Genomic DNA, 15,930 nt, shown 5'->3' on the forward strand with positions numbered 1-15,930 from the left:
AAAGAGATATTTTCTTCAATAACCTTGCATTTTATATTCTTCTCTTCCATTTTTTATATCCGCAAAAAATATGTTGCAAATGTTTAATAATTAAGAAATAACACAATATTGGGGAATATGGGAATTTCCCATAAGTTTAGGAGATGTGGTCAAATCTTTGGATTTGTCAAAACTTGAACACTTTAACTCCAAATTGAGTGCTCTATAGCTCAATAGATTATTTTTTTCAAGTGCTTTCCAATGATAGTTCAGTTCATATGGTTTTGAGAAACTTATGGGCATGTTATCCCGGTGCCACCTTTTTAGTATTCAAAAAATGGGAATTGGGAGATTCCCAAACTCACTAATATTATGTTAAATGGAATCAGATATACACTTAAGTGGATATAATATGATATAAAAACTTACTCATTTATTATTAAGTTGAAACACAAATGAGCATGGTAGTTCAATATCTTCATTCTATAAATCCATCCTCACTTGATGTAGCATACATGATGATCTAACCTTTAGGATTGCAATAATGTCCTCATTGAACCAAACATCAAAATCCACTATAGGATCTTTGCTAAAATTATCAAGATTTTAGTCTAAAGTAACTAGACTACCACCAACATAATGCCATCTACTATAATAAAAGCTAAGGATAAGATTTAGAGTAGTAATAATATATTTACAAGCTATAGAGTCCTGATCTATCTTACATATAATTTTTCCTTTTGTCCTAGTGTCCAATCCCTCATCAACAAATTGTATGACATGATCATATGTTAGTCTCTTCACTGAAAGCATAGCCGTTGATCTTCTTATCTCAAAATTAGAAAAGAAGTCAACAAATATATTAATAGTCTTGAAAATTTTTACTTTTCTTAGTCTACTTGAGATATTAGGTTTTAATGTTCAATATCTCAAAAAATATTTTACATCTATAGCCCTCACTAGTAGCTGGACTTGGAAAAGGCTGCTCAAAGCTTGAAAATTTGGGCAAAGGAAGGGGGAATATTGATCCCCATTAGCTCTGCTATATGGGGAACATATAAGAATGATCATAAAAGAATATTCCATTCTCTGCAAGCTATGTCTTCTTTCTACCTTTGTAGATTTCTTCGCCAATCGAACCATTCATCACATCAATAACATCAACAATAGACTCGACTAGTTGTCATTCCTCAATATCAGAGGGATAGACATGTACAATACAAACAAACAAATTTATAATGGAAACCCTTAAACCAAGTTCAAGAAAAGAAAGACTTTAAGAATTAAATTCTGCACAATTTGGTCTATACATTGGAAGATTTGAAGTTACAGGTTCTAAATATGGCTCTCTATGCATAAATACATGTTGCACCAATACCTCTTTTATGCTATTCTTATTTACTCCAAGCTTGAAATCTTGAATTCTACTCTTCCAAGAAAAAATGAACGAGCTCTCATATCTTCGCCTTTTTTAACATTTTGACTGTTGCATGGTGATCCAATTGCTTTTGCTAATGATTGGAGGAATCCATATTCCATCTTTTTGGAATGAGTTAAAAATTTATATGGATGTGATTAAGAAGCTTGGACACCTTGTTGAAGGTCAAATTTTTGTATCCATAGCAATGAGAGAGAGAGAGAGAAGACTAGGCTACCACAAAGGAGGGAAAAATAGGAGAGGGACAAAAGAAATGATGGAAAATAATATGTGCCAAGCTTTTTACTAATTTAAATTTAGAGTAAACTTGTCATTATCATTAATTCAGACATATCATTAAATAAAAGTGGTCGGAAATTTATATCATTAATGCAAAGAATGTCATAATCACGAATATAAGAGGCTAAAAATAGATATTGATAATACAAATTACTAATATTATATATATATATATATAGGTAAAATAATTTTTTTTTAAAAAAAAGAAGTTCTGTTATGGAGGCTTTGCTCCTATTGGTCTAAAGCACTCTCTTTTTATCTCCTGAAAAGCATTTTCGAGACCTCAATACTCCCCTAATGACACTACGAGCTTATTTAATCAAAGAATGCATTTGTAGATATTATTTCTAAATAATAGTCCAACGTGTTGTCCTTCTTGAATCCAAGCAATTAGAGTTCGCAAATAAATTGGTGTCTAGCACCTCATATTACACACACATGGAGCACTTCGAGTTGATTGCTGTGGCCCCACTATGGCTCTCCTATACCCCAAGGATTAGCCCCAAGATGCATGCACCATTTCAACATAAAGCATATAGACAATATAGTTCACTCTTTTAATGTTCATCCTAGGAGATAATTCAATCCTGCCCAAATTAGGCCCTAAAGAAAACGATAATCTAAACCTACGGCTTAGGAAACCTTACACTCAACGTAGGTTGAATATTTGCAAACAAGTGCTATGCATCTCCAAGAGATCATTCTCTTTCTACCATGCATATAGAATGCAGACGCAAAGTGAATGCCATAGAGTGCACAAACAAATCAACTTATAGATCAAACAATGTGGATTATGCACAAACAATTCTTTTCATGGCTTCATTCTAACACAATGCATCTTGCCAAGGCATCATCGAAATGATTCATGCTACTACCCCTTTTAGACTTAAAATAAATGAATCGTAAATTTCAAGATATGCATAAAATCAGCATTCCACATGATACTAATATTTTCCTAGCCCTTCTCCCTCTACTGTTTATAGTTATGCATTCATTGGTAGGTGTAAAGAGTGACTTTATGTGTTTTTCATATATGAAAAGTGATAAATATGCATTATAACATAAAAAATGAAAATAAACTAAGGCTAAACTTCATGCCCTAGCTCCACCATACATTCACGGATATATTCATAAAATTTTATAAATTTTCCATGCAATTTTTTTTAATTTTTTCTCAATTTTTTCTTCATTGAATTTTTTATTTTTTATTTATTATTTATTTTCAAACATGTAGAGCTTGCATGAACCAAGATATTGCATTATACTCCATATGAACACCAAAATAACCATGAAAACTCATAAAACCCTCAAATTTTTCAAAATCTTGCAATTCTCGCATTGATGATTTTCTTAGTTCCTATTTTGATTATATGAATAGTAAGAATAATTGAGCATTTCTTATTTTTCAAGCACTAGAAATCATAATTAATCATTTTTCATATGATGCACAAAGAATCATCATAAAACGACAAAATCGAGCACTTACACGATTAAGTTAATATGAATCCACACACATTTTAAGTCGAAAAGCAGTTGACACTCTTCCATGGCCACTGACACATCCCCAACCTTTTATTTTCACTTCATAACACTTTAGCACCATCACACGTCCAACATCCATGACTTCAGCCCATCCCTCTCTCACATAGATTAAGCCATAGGAACAAGGTGTAGAGAGGAGAGAGAAAGAATTATTTCTAAATTTTCTGTTTATTCCATCATTTTGTGCATGGATTGTGGCAAATTAGAGCAAATAAACTCTTCATCTCAACCCCCAAAGCATTTCTCATCATTCTCCCAACAATCGACAAATTTGAGGAGGCACAAAAAAAATTGCGCCCCCCTTCATGTTTGAAAAATGAGCTGTAGGATCTTTTAATTAACCCTTAACTTTAATGATTCAAATAACAAGCTGAAATAACAAACAAATCTTAAAATTGTGATCTGACTAGACAGCTATCTTCGTGGCATCGAAATCTATTCATCTGGCCTCCGTCACACACTTTTTGGCTCTCAGATCCAATAGTAGCTGCTTCATAATGTCAAACCTTGCGGGGATTCAATGGAGTCTCAAATGGACTCAGATTGACAAATGGACACTTGTGCTGGATTCTTGACATTGAAATGCATCTAGAAAAACTCCAGCTCCTTGATTTGCAACCATTTCATTTTCCATGAAAATTTGCTCTTTTATGTCTCCTAAGTTTTTTTTGCTTTAAATCGGCTTCAAAAATCTACTCACTTCCACAATAGCATCTACATGCTCTAACATCGCATCATCAATAGACACTTTTCTAATAACATTAGTAGCTAGTGGATACAAATTATGAAATACAGCATGTATAGCACCCTCTACTAGTATTGCATCAATTAATGTATCTATGTCCTGAGTATCAACTATCATGTCGGGGGACAACATAGAAGCATTCCTAGTTAAAAACCCTTTGCATCATAAGTGCTCTCTGGAAATATATATGCATCTATAGTATCCTCTATCTCCTCTACATCTCACGATGGCAGATCAGATAATCTAATAGATAGGTCATGATTCAACATACAGAGATTGGCTTTATGAGCATTCTCAAATTCTTCTGAGGCTTTAAGAGCATGCTTGCAACATTCCCACGTTGTTCCATACATTTTTTGTATCTCTTGAATTGTTCCATGATCCTACTCTCAACATTGCATTCAAAATATCCAATCTCAGTGTAATCTTCCAAGATACTATATGGTTGCATTATTTTGTCAGAAATTGTGAGATAGTTAGATATATTCCAGTCCTTAAATAGACCCACTTTCTTTGCAATCTCATGAAGTTCTTCCATTACCAAATCCTCCATCTATTAAGATTCTTATTCAATAGCTTCATATTCGTGCATATTTATGACTTGGTGAGGTATTTGAATTTGTATAATCTCCATCAAAATTTGAGTCTTGTCTCTTGCAATTCATATGTAAATATTTGCACTTACATTAGGAGAAATATGGAATATCCTTTTTTCCCCTTAAGGAGTGAATAAACAAATGTAGGCCTAACCAATGAGAGAGCTCAGATTTTAGATTCATGTAACATCAATCTTCCAGCCATATCTTGGCCCAAATCTTCCCTCAACAATAAAATAAGGGGAAATGTGGGGAATACAATGCTATCACTTAGTGGAAGTTTGTGACTCGAATTTTCATTTTCTTATTTTTTTATGTTTGACTTTTCATTTCTCCCCTTTTCAATTTCTCCCTCTTTCTTAGGCGGAACTCAAATGTCTCATATCTCTTTCCCCTCTTCTTCTTTCCTAATGAAATTTTACAGCCTCATTGTTGCTTACCCTATCTGCAACCCTATGAAATTTCATTTCCTCTACACAAACACATAGTAAGTTTCACATGTTTTATAGGAGAAAAGCTTGTTCTACCAAAGCCCTAATATTTTCTTCACAAAACTTTACATGTATATTGTTCTCTTCCATGGATGTTCTATTGTAAAGTTTTATCTCGTTTGGACAAAACCTATGCAAGTTATGTGCATTCTTTGACATATAATTATTTTGTTTTGGTACTCTAGGAGTCTCTTACAGTCAAGAATAATGACCTTTTGAACACTCAACTTATTCTTCAACATCTTACGGTTTCTCTGTAAAAAAAGTTACAGGTACATTGTCTTGCTTTTTTTCTACTCCTCCATAGTTAAATTTTATCTCATCAATTGGACAAAATGTATACAAGTTATATGCATATTGAGCTTTCCTTTGTTTTTTTACTCTAAGAGTCTCTAAGGGTGGAGAACAATGATTTTTTAAAAACTCAACTTCTTCAACATCTTTGGGCTTCTTTGTCATTTTTTTCTGTTGCTCCATGGTTAAGTTTTAACTCATTTGGACAAAGCCTATGTAAGTTGTATATATGCTTTGACCCAATATTTATTTTGTTTTTGTACTCTAGGAATTTGTCAGTGAAGGAACAATGGTCTTGTTATAAGTCAACTTCTTGCTCAACATCTCTGGACTTCTTTGTGAAAAGACATACAGGTATAATGTTTTTTTTTAAATTGCTCCATTTAACACTACAAGATATAGACCTTATAGCGACGTTTAAAGCGACGAAAATACAAACAACAAAATTTGCCCCCGTCGTCGCAAAAAGCGTCGTTATTGACGACGCCATAGAATCGTCGCTATATGCGTCGCTCGGTTACAGAGAATTTGCGACGCTGATAGCGACGACAATAGCGACGCGTGCAGTAAATTTGCGATGCAAATAGCGACGGTAACAGAGAAAAAAAAATTTGTGGCAGGGCAGCAAGCTGCCCTGCCACATATAGCACTGTGTGCTGTATGAGAGCCATACAAAATAGTTTCTACACTGCTGCATACAAAGCATTCGCAAACAAAAAGAATGTATACTGAAATCATAAAATTGATAGATGAAATAAATACATGATATCGCATAAAATGCGATTGGTACAATCATAAAACAATATCACTAATACATAGAAAATGTCTACATAGATCGGGCGACTAAAAACTAAAGGTATGTGAGCTCTAAGGATCCAAGGGCGAGCTACAAATCGTCGTCCCCGAAAGCTCTTCCTGCTGCAAAGGAGCATCAAACGGATTCTGCAGAAAAAGAAACAACATATCAATCCACCATACAATAATGCATTCAAATATCTCATGGTAACTACGGACAAGAAAGATGAGTGACTTACTGGGCCGCCGCGTCTATACAATCGGTCGATCAATGATTTGAGACCGTGCCTCTCTGCATATCGAGTCTCAAGGCCCTGCGGATCGCGATTTGTAATGGAGTGCTGCAAAGAAAACAAAATGCTAACTGTTAGAAACATGATTGTCAGTACAAAGAATATCTCAAAAAAACAAATAAGCAAAACAAAAGAGAAACTTACAAAGTCCTCCAAATATGTCCTATGGCCGCCACTCCCAAGATGATATACCGATCCGGCCTCTATTCGTGCCCTCGCCGCCTGCCGCTCTGCTGACTCCAACGTCCTGGAGAATTTGTAGCCTCCTCCCTCAGTCGGCACCAATCGTCTGCATCTAACCACTCGGGCTTTGGAGCCCCACTCTTGATTGCCTTGCGTGCGTCGAATCGTCTATGTGACATGTATGCACGCATGCAATCCATCATCCAGCCTGTAGAGAATCTATCCACTGCGGCTAGCACCGGGAACTCCTCGTGCAAGGATGCTACTATGTACTCCTTGCTCCCCTCCGGTATGTTCCTCCAATGATCCAGGACGTTGTGCCGAAAAACTTGTTGGCACAACTCCCTCATGCGAGCCATCACCCTCCTCCCCTCATCATTCATGATGATGGCTCCTGACTTGCCATCCACTAGGTATCCATAATCCCTAGGAGTGTACCTTGTATGGGCCCTCTCCCATCTCCGTCCACGCTCCTGGGCATATCCAGGAGACCCCTGTATATCCGGTGTACCGACGGGGGTACCCTCTCCCGGAGTGCCACTCAAAGGGGTGCCACCAAAGGGGGTGCCACCAAAAGGAGTGCCACCAAAAGGCGTGACATTTACCGACGGCTGCGCAAAAGCCGGAGTAACTGGAGTGGACATCCCCACAGGTGTGACAAATCCTAGAGGTGACCGAGCTCCAGCTGAACGACGAGACGGAGACACCGCGTGCGTGTCTCCACAGCAGCACCCCCCTGATCCTCCTGCAGTCGCAGTCCCTCCCTCTAGCCCAAGTCGCGAGCGTCGAGATCGTCTGCTCGAAGCTGAAGCATCTGATCGCGCTGAAGCTGATCTAGCAGAGCGCCCTGACAAGGAACGAGACAGCTCCTGATCTGCCATCTCTCTGAATCTCGCGAGCTGATCTGGAGACATACGTGCCATCATCTCCTAAAACTCCTCATCGCTCATCCCTCGACTCATCCTGAAAATGTCGATACCTGCACAGATAAAAAATAATGTTAGAATAATCAATTTAAACTATACAAAGCACATTAATATAAATCATTTTTGAAAAATCCCTCTTAAAATGCATATCTTATCTACCTTTATGGAAGATCTAAACAATGAAGTCTGTGTGCAATAATACTGTTTTTTTTTAAAAACAATGAAGTTTGTGTGCAAGGTACCTGAATAACTCAGTCACACTCGTATCGCTCCAACCGTATTTTGCTTGCACACTTAAGAGTGCAAGCAATGTCTTCAACTGAGATACTCGGCACCCATCATATAATGGTATGGATGCTTTCTCTCTAAGCGGGTCAGATGTCTCAACATCCATGGGAATCAATGCATCGATCATTGCCTCCATCTCAGGCTCCAAGATTGTAGGCAGGTCGGGAAGGTTGTCTGTCTCCTCTGGCATTGACGGTATAGATGGGCCTTGCGATTGGTCGATTGGCTCCTGCAATCCATCCATCGCATGTCCACGAACTCTTCTAATTGACCGCAAAGGGTGCACTCCCCCTTGGGTCGAGACATCACCCCCCTGGATACAAAATTTTCCAACAAGACCCAATCTTATTGTGTATGGTTTTCAATTAGCTTGAGAGTACAATGCATGAAAAATGCTAACTTCAAATTACCGTTTGCTGAAAATCTGCAATCGCCTGATCAATGATCTCAGATTGAAACTCGCCAAATCGTCGTACGTGTTCTATAGACAATCGGCGTTTTCGTTTAATTGCCAACTTGCATTGAGAGCAAGGACATGGGACACGTTGATTAAGATACGACTTGCAGTCTTGAACAATAGGACCTTCTTCGTTTGCCATCTTATCTACATTACAGCAAACGAGGCTTAAATGGATAGCTTTATGGAGATGTACGTCAAGTTGCAAGTTGACCATAAACCTTGCATTGTATATAGTAGTCGAGAGATTTTCCGATGTTATATCTCAGCCTTGTATCATGCTCAACGATTTGTTTGTCCCGGTAGATAATTTTTTGTTATATCTCGGCTTTGAGTATAAGTAATCCATTTTAAAATTAATGTGCGCCATCTATGAAATTTTATAACTATGGTAATAAAATTTATTTCAATCAATTCTACTCATAGTCATAAGACCTGAGAGAAATTATCATATACTCAATTTAAGGGTTTCTTCTTCTATAACAATAATTTTGGGTTCATTTTGATGAAGTACGTGGCCATATGCAAAGCACATTGCATACCATTACCAATACGTATATTATCTTAAATTTCCTTCCCCTCCCTCTCCCTCTCTTTCTCTCCCTCTCCCTCTCTTCCTCTCTTTCTCTCACCCTCTCCCTCTCCCTCTCGTTCTCTTTCTCTCCCTCTCTCATTTCCTCCCTCCCCCTCCCTCTCCCTCTCCCTCCCTCTTTCTCCCTCTCCCTCTCCCTCTCCCTCCCTCCCTCTCCCTCCCCCTCCCTCTTTCTCTCCCTCTCTCATTTCCTTCCCCTCCCCCTCCCTCTCCCTCTCCCTCTCTTTCTCTTTTTCTCCCTCTCCCTCTCTATCTCTCTTTCTCTCTCATTTCCTAAACAAGCAAAAAATAAAGTGATTTAAACATCCTCCAAGAAAAAGGGAGAGGGAGAGATACAATGCACTCTCCCTCTCTTTCTCTTTCTATCCCTCTCTCATTTCCTTCCCCTTCCTCTCCCTCTCACTCTCTTTCTCTCTCATTTCCTCTCCTAAACAAGCAAAAAATAAAGTGATTCAAACATTAAACAAGCAAAAGGGAGAGGGAGGGAGAGAGAGAATGCACTCTCCCTCCTTCTCCCTCTCTTTCTCTTTCTCTCCCTCTCCTATTTCCTCCCCCTCCCTCTCCCTCTCCCTCTCCCTCTCCCTCTCCCTCTCTTTCTCTCTTACTCTCTCGTTTCCTCTCCTAAACAAGCAAAAAAGAAAGTAATTTAAACATTAAACAAGCAAAAGGGAGAGAGAGAGAGAGAATGCACTCTCCCTCTCCCTCTCCCTCTCCCTCTCCCTCCCCCTCTCTTTCTCTCCCTCTCTCTCCCTCTCCCTCTCCTTTTCTTTCATTTTCCTCTCCTAAACAAACAAAAGAGAACGATTTAAACCTTCAACAAGTAAAAGAAAGAGAGAGGGAGACTCACCAATGAGATATGGCGAGCGTGGGCGGCTTCTCTTTGCAACGAGGGCTCCTCCTCTCCTTCGTGAACAACGGCGGTGGCGGTGGCGGCGGCGGCGGTGGCAGCAAGTCTCTTCCTCCTCTTCTCTCACAAAGCCTTGGCTGTCTCCCTCGCTCTCTCCCTCGCTCTCGCTCTCAAAAGGCAAAGAAAAGAAAATGAAAACTGCGCTCTGGTTTCGGCCGTGCTTTTTTTCCCTGCAGCGTCGCAATTGGCGTCGCTATATGCGTCGCTATTTGCGTCGCATAGCGACGCCGATATCCGGCATCGCTATTGCCCCATTCCCTTGTAGTGTAAATTTTATTTCATTTGGAGAGAAAATTCACAAATTATACACTTGCTGATATGTGACTTTTCTATTTGGTCATTATAGATGTCTTCACGGAGGAAAAACATCAATAACATACTTGTAGTGGAGGTCTTTGATAGGAAAGATATGGTGGTAATTGGATTTGTAATAAGTACTATAAGTTGGATTGGATTTTGATGCACCCAAGTACTTGAGGGAGTTTCAAGGTTAGGTGTAAGGATGTTGCAAACCCCAGTAAACATTGGAAAGCTAGAATTTTAGAGTTCACAAAAGTGTTTGATGGAACAAGTACAATAACAAAAGTGTTGATCCAACATGTTTATATGCACAAACAAATCTCTGTACACGATGAGAACTACATTTACAGTTATAAACAAAATAGTAATCTTTTTAACTTTTATCATTTTTTATTCTTTTGCATTAGAGTTGTTTTTCAAAATCTTTGTAGTGTTCTAATTCAATCTTGTTTTACTAATAGCTCTATATCCGTCAACTTTGCATGAATGGCAGAATGTGGAATGTCTGAGCGGCAAGATACATGTTTAGCATGAAGAAATAGGTTCTTTGATCTATGATAACAACTCTACAAATCAACTTGTAACTCAAAATATATATTTTTATAATTCATTGTATGTAGTAGAAAGCCAAAGATTGCAGCATGTCCCATTGTTGCCACTATGAAGTAGTGGTGAATGGTTGATTGGTAACTTGGAGTTGTCAAGAGCATGTAAGTCCAAGATAAAATTTGACATCAATAGTGCTATGAATCACATCACAAGCTTCAAAGATGTGCATCTTAGTTGGTTTATACCATTCTCATTGTTTGCACATTTGTTTGGTTCATGTGATGCTCTAAAGAAAACAAAGATTACTTATCAATGCAAGTGTCCATCCGAGGAATGGATGAGTCAGCTATTGGGTGAGTCTTGGCAAGTCAAAACAACACATTTTGATGAGAGGATTGAGTGCAAGGTCAATCTATCTGATCTCACATTCAGGTAAATCTTTTTTTCTACTTTGCATGCCTTGATTTAATTGACATAGATCTTGCCTAGATGAATTGTTATATTAGTGGCATTTACTTACTATTATTATTATTTAATTACAAGTATTTCATAGCTCGACAAACTCTGTGCATTTTCTTTCGATATAGAAGATGGCAACTTTTGTGAGGGAGTGGATCAGCTTGGATCAAGATACCCGAGATGAGATATATACAACTCTCATAGATATGGTTATCTTGCGGAATGGTCATAATTCTTTTGTGGTCAACGCAGAGAGCCATTGGTCCATTTCTTTTTTGAGACAAGAAATCCAATTAATGTCCAATGAGCCCCTCTACAAAGTCTATTTCAAGTTAGATAATAGAAAAGTTAGGATTTGTAGTGAGCAATCCATGACATGTAAACAATGTGCTTGTCCACATATCCATGAGATAGTGGAATCCTTTTAATTTTTTTTTTATAAAGAACGAATACAATTTTTTTTTAAACTTCTGAGTACTTTCAATTTTGATCATCTTAGTTTACTGTGATCCAAGCATACAATAATACATACTATAATGAGTCAATTGTGATGGTTAAAATCATAATTAAATTGCAGGTTGGAATCTATAATCTATGCAATATCATCTTTGCATAATGATATATTGCAGCCCATTTCTTAAATTTAAATATTACATTGGATCCAAAGGGATTTTGAAGGTTTTTAAGATTTCTTTTCTTAAAAATTTTCTATATTTTCTCTAGTTGGACTTGAATATACTCAGCGATCCAAGTATATTCTAGGATATAATAATGTAGAATGAAGCATTTGTCTATATAAGTAATTTTAACGATGACTTTAAAGTATTGAAATAAAGAAATTAAGGTAAGAGTTTTAATTGAAAACTTTAGGGTTAAAAAAGAACCTTTATTTAAAACCCTAGATACATAAAAGTTATAATTCCAAACTCATTTTCACTTTCATTCTCTACTTCCCTACACTTGTACTCTCCTTCCTTCTCTCTTTGTGTGCCATGGCTACCACTCTCGCCTTTGTTGCTTGTATTACCTCCACACACTACGCACACATAGGAGACTAGATATACCTTAGGGTTTTGCATGACCTTGAGTCTAGAGAGCTCTCTTTCCACCGTAGACCCTAGCTCTAGTATAGTGGCATCATTTTGTGATGCCACAAACCCTCTCACTTACTTTTTTTTGGAGTCTGCTCTCAAGTGGGTCCCCGTATATTTCTTGTATAGTTTACATGCCAAATTGAGCCACGAAAAAGTGATAAATCAAGCCCTAGTTCATGTGGAGCAACTTCTCCTCGCAAGAGTAGTGCCCACCTCATCCCAGGACCACTCCACGATGAATCTCATTGAGCACAATGCAGCATTTGCCATATATGTTTTTTGCATTGAGGTGCAAGAGAACCGTGACGAAGACATCGACACACCCTCTTGGCCATAGCTAGAGTATTTCGAGAGGGAACCATGATGAAGCCATTGTGCACCCACCTTCCTGCCCTGATAAGACACCGACAAGCGATGAGCCACCCCTCACTTCTCTCCATGCTATCACCATTGATATAGGATGCCCCAACACATGTTGATGAGATGGCTTGATATGATGGCACAAGTGTCGATGACATCTCTGCCATTGTGAGCATCCAAGAGCAGATTGAGGATGCGTCACCACAGTATGAGATCTCAGATGAGGAGTTTGAGTGGTTGTAAGAAATCATTTTTGGTCCTCTACCTGACTACATAGTACCTTTCTATAAGAAAGAGAAAAGTTGTAGGAGTAGACCTGGATGCTCCATTACATTGGCAAATAGATGATATAGAGAAGGTAATGTTATCGAATTTTCTCGCAAATTTACTAGCTGGACCTCTAGGGCATCGAGACCATTGCGGTAAATTTTTGCCGACATCGCATGCATCTTTAGGCCCCTAGCTGTGAGCCTCAAGCCAGGTCTGCTCTGGGGGACCTGATCTTGGCAAAAATTTACCCCAAGGGTCCCAATGGTCTAGTGGCCCTACTGGTGAATTTTCGTGCAAATTTGATGTATGTATCTTTAGCACACTCCATGCATAGTGAGTCTGACACTAAACTTGTGTGATGTAGGACATTGTCTACATAGATGAATTTTCTTCTAGTAGGCAAGGTGGCCGATCTGGTAGCCAAGGAAGGGTGTAGGACTGAGCATTGAGGGAGTACAATGGCTAGCTTGTGAGCGACATTATTGTATCTCATAAGACATGATCTCCGTCTTTTGCTGAGAACTTCCTAAAGTTGAGGGCACGGCCCTTTAAGACCATCCTGATGAACTCCAGCTCAGAGAAAGTAGTGTTGCTTCAATGTTTGGAGCTCCTCTAATTATTCTCTAGTACTAGGTCTAGGCCACTTTTTTCCATGGTGGCCTGTGGCATGGTTGCTAGTGTTCAAGACCCCAATGTCATTTGGCAGGAACTACCCGGGCAAAATGTGTTGCTACCTGTGTGATCAAACCATGGGGAGCATAGCTCAAAGAAGCCTAGGAGAGAGTAGATGTACTTATTGCCAAATGATATCTCATCACCCATATAATGCACTTTGTTATCTTCTCTTGAAGTAATGAGAATTGATGTTTGTCGGATTTGCGTGCAATGTTGTTTGCCATATGTATCATTTATTATTATTATTTACTTGAATATTATATTTATTTGTTGGATTGATATGCAACATGATTTGTACCCTAAATTTAATTGCAGGGCTTTATCGAGTTCACGCATAATATCTATTCGTTCCAACGCATGTAATGATAACTCAAAGACATAAATAAAACAAATAACAAGAAAATAAACAAAAATAAGATAGGCCAAAAAATTTGTATTCATATTCATAACATTTTACATGGAATCCATTAGAACCATGGTTTTACAAAATTTCTTTGGAAGCTACATTTAGTATATGTTGTAGTAGTACATCCCTATCATTGTTGATCTCCATGAAGACTATCCTTCCATTGCTGGAAGAACCTCACTATCTATGGCAGATCCCTATCGGTGTAACGGTGACTCTCCTTGCATGCACTACTGCATAGATCAAGTCTTCAAACAAGTCGATGAGGTAAGCTTCGGTAGCTTCTTGTAGTGCAAGGAGGGCTTGGGTAGTCTAGGGATCGGGTTGTCGCAAGCGTGATCCATTTGGGAAGTGTCTCTTGTTGTTCTTAATCATTAGTGTGCCATCCACAAAGAGCCAATGTGACTCACCTCCATCGATGCTTGCAATGATGGTGTGATGGTGGTGGTGGTGGTGGTGGAGCTGGGGGAGATGGCTTGTGCATGGGATCTCTAGGGGGTGTCTCCAAGCCGCTTGCTTGGTGCGTGCCATGTGTTCTAGGAGATAAAACTCAAAACTCAAAAGTAAAATGTGTAAAATGAGGTGAAGCTTTAAACTTATAGCTTAACTTTTAAAAAACCCTTAAACTTGAATTAATGTATCGAGGCTTTGAAAAAATATGACCAATGATTCGATTGAAGTGAAATTTTACATGTGGACTCCTCTAGGATACATCAACTTTTTTTTTTTTAAAAGGCCCCATTAAATGGCTTTGGGATATGTGTTTGGAGGCTCACACCTTCTGAGACCTTGAGTTTGGGGTCAGGGCCCCAGACATGAGCCTCCGGAGAGGTGTCCAAGAGGCTTGTGATGGGGCTAATTTTTAAATATCCATGAGTTTTTATGATGCCCGGCATGTGGGTGAAGTTTTACTAGATTTTGATTTATAAAATTGACGGTTCAATCATTTTTTGAAAATGCATTAATTGGATTATACTTCATTGATAAGAAAAACTCACCCGAGTGTGCACAACTACATATTAAATGTGTTGTCAACCAAACTACGTGAAACATTGGAAACTTAAAAATTCACAAAAAATAAGTCACAAGTCAAATGGAATATTTCATATCGGATATAGTGTTGCCAAACCATTAAATACATTAAAGATATAGTGCATCGGTCCATGTGAGGTGTGCGTGATTGCACATTGAATCTATCCTCAACAAAACTACTTTCAAAATTAGAAACTTGAAAATACACACAATGCAAATCATGTTCAAAATAGAATATCACATATCGGATTTGGCATTATGAAACCATGAAATACATAGTAGATAGTGCATCGCACCAAGTACAACTAGAGTAAAAATTTAGCTCCATTTTGCAGGCCACTGCTATCAAATACTTGAAGGTCTACTTGAAAGATAACTCAAAACTAAGCTCCTTAAAATACAACCAAACATGAGCTAAAAACATAGATCCAATTACAAAGTAGCTTCTCCAAGCATATTGTTAACATTAAGATTAAATGCATCCTTGTTGTTGTATATCCTACAAACAAGAACCATATCTATGGGATTAATAGTAATACGTCAGGCATGAATGGTCAAAAGTTGAAAATCACTCATTAGATCAATCAAGTAACTTATAGCTACTTCTTGGAGAGCAAGCCATAGCCATAGTCTTAATAGTAGCCCACACCAAAGCTCAAATATCCACTGAATTAGGCACAATCTAGAAGAAGCATACCTTGTTGAAGAAATCACAAGTGGGAGGCAAAGACCAATGTATAGAGGAAAAGAAGGCAAAGGCTTAGTGCATAGAGGCAAAATAGGTGGAGCCCAACATCAAGATATGTGTGTAGTAGAAACATTTTGGGAAACCTTCTCCATCCCAAAATTGTAGATCATCGTGGCTCCCATGCGTGGCCTCATTATCACCTCAAGATAGCGTGTCTATTCATTATTGTGACTCATTCTAGGGGTTGTCTTTCATATGATTATTAGAAATGGTCATGTACAGTCTCATAAGC

The sequence above is a fragment of the Lygodium microphyllum genome, chromosome 5 (assembly GCF_053477565.2).
Source record: "Lygodium microphyllum isolate KBCC chromosome 5, Lygodium_microphyllum_v1.1.10, whole genome shotgun sequence".
Lineage (NCBI taxonomy): Eukaryota > Viridiplantae > Streptophyta > Polypodiopsida > Schizaeales > Lygodiaceae > Lygodium > Lygodium microphyllum.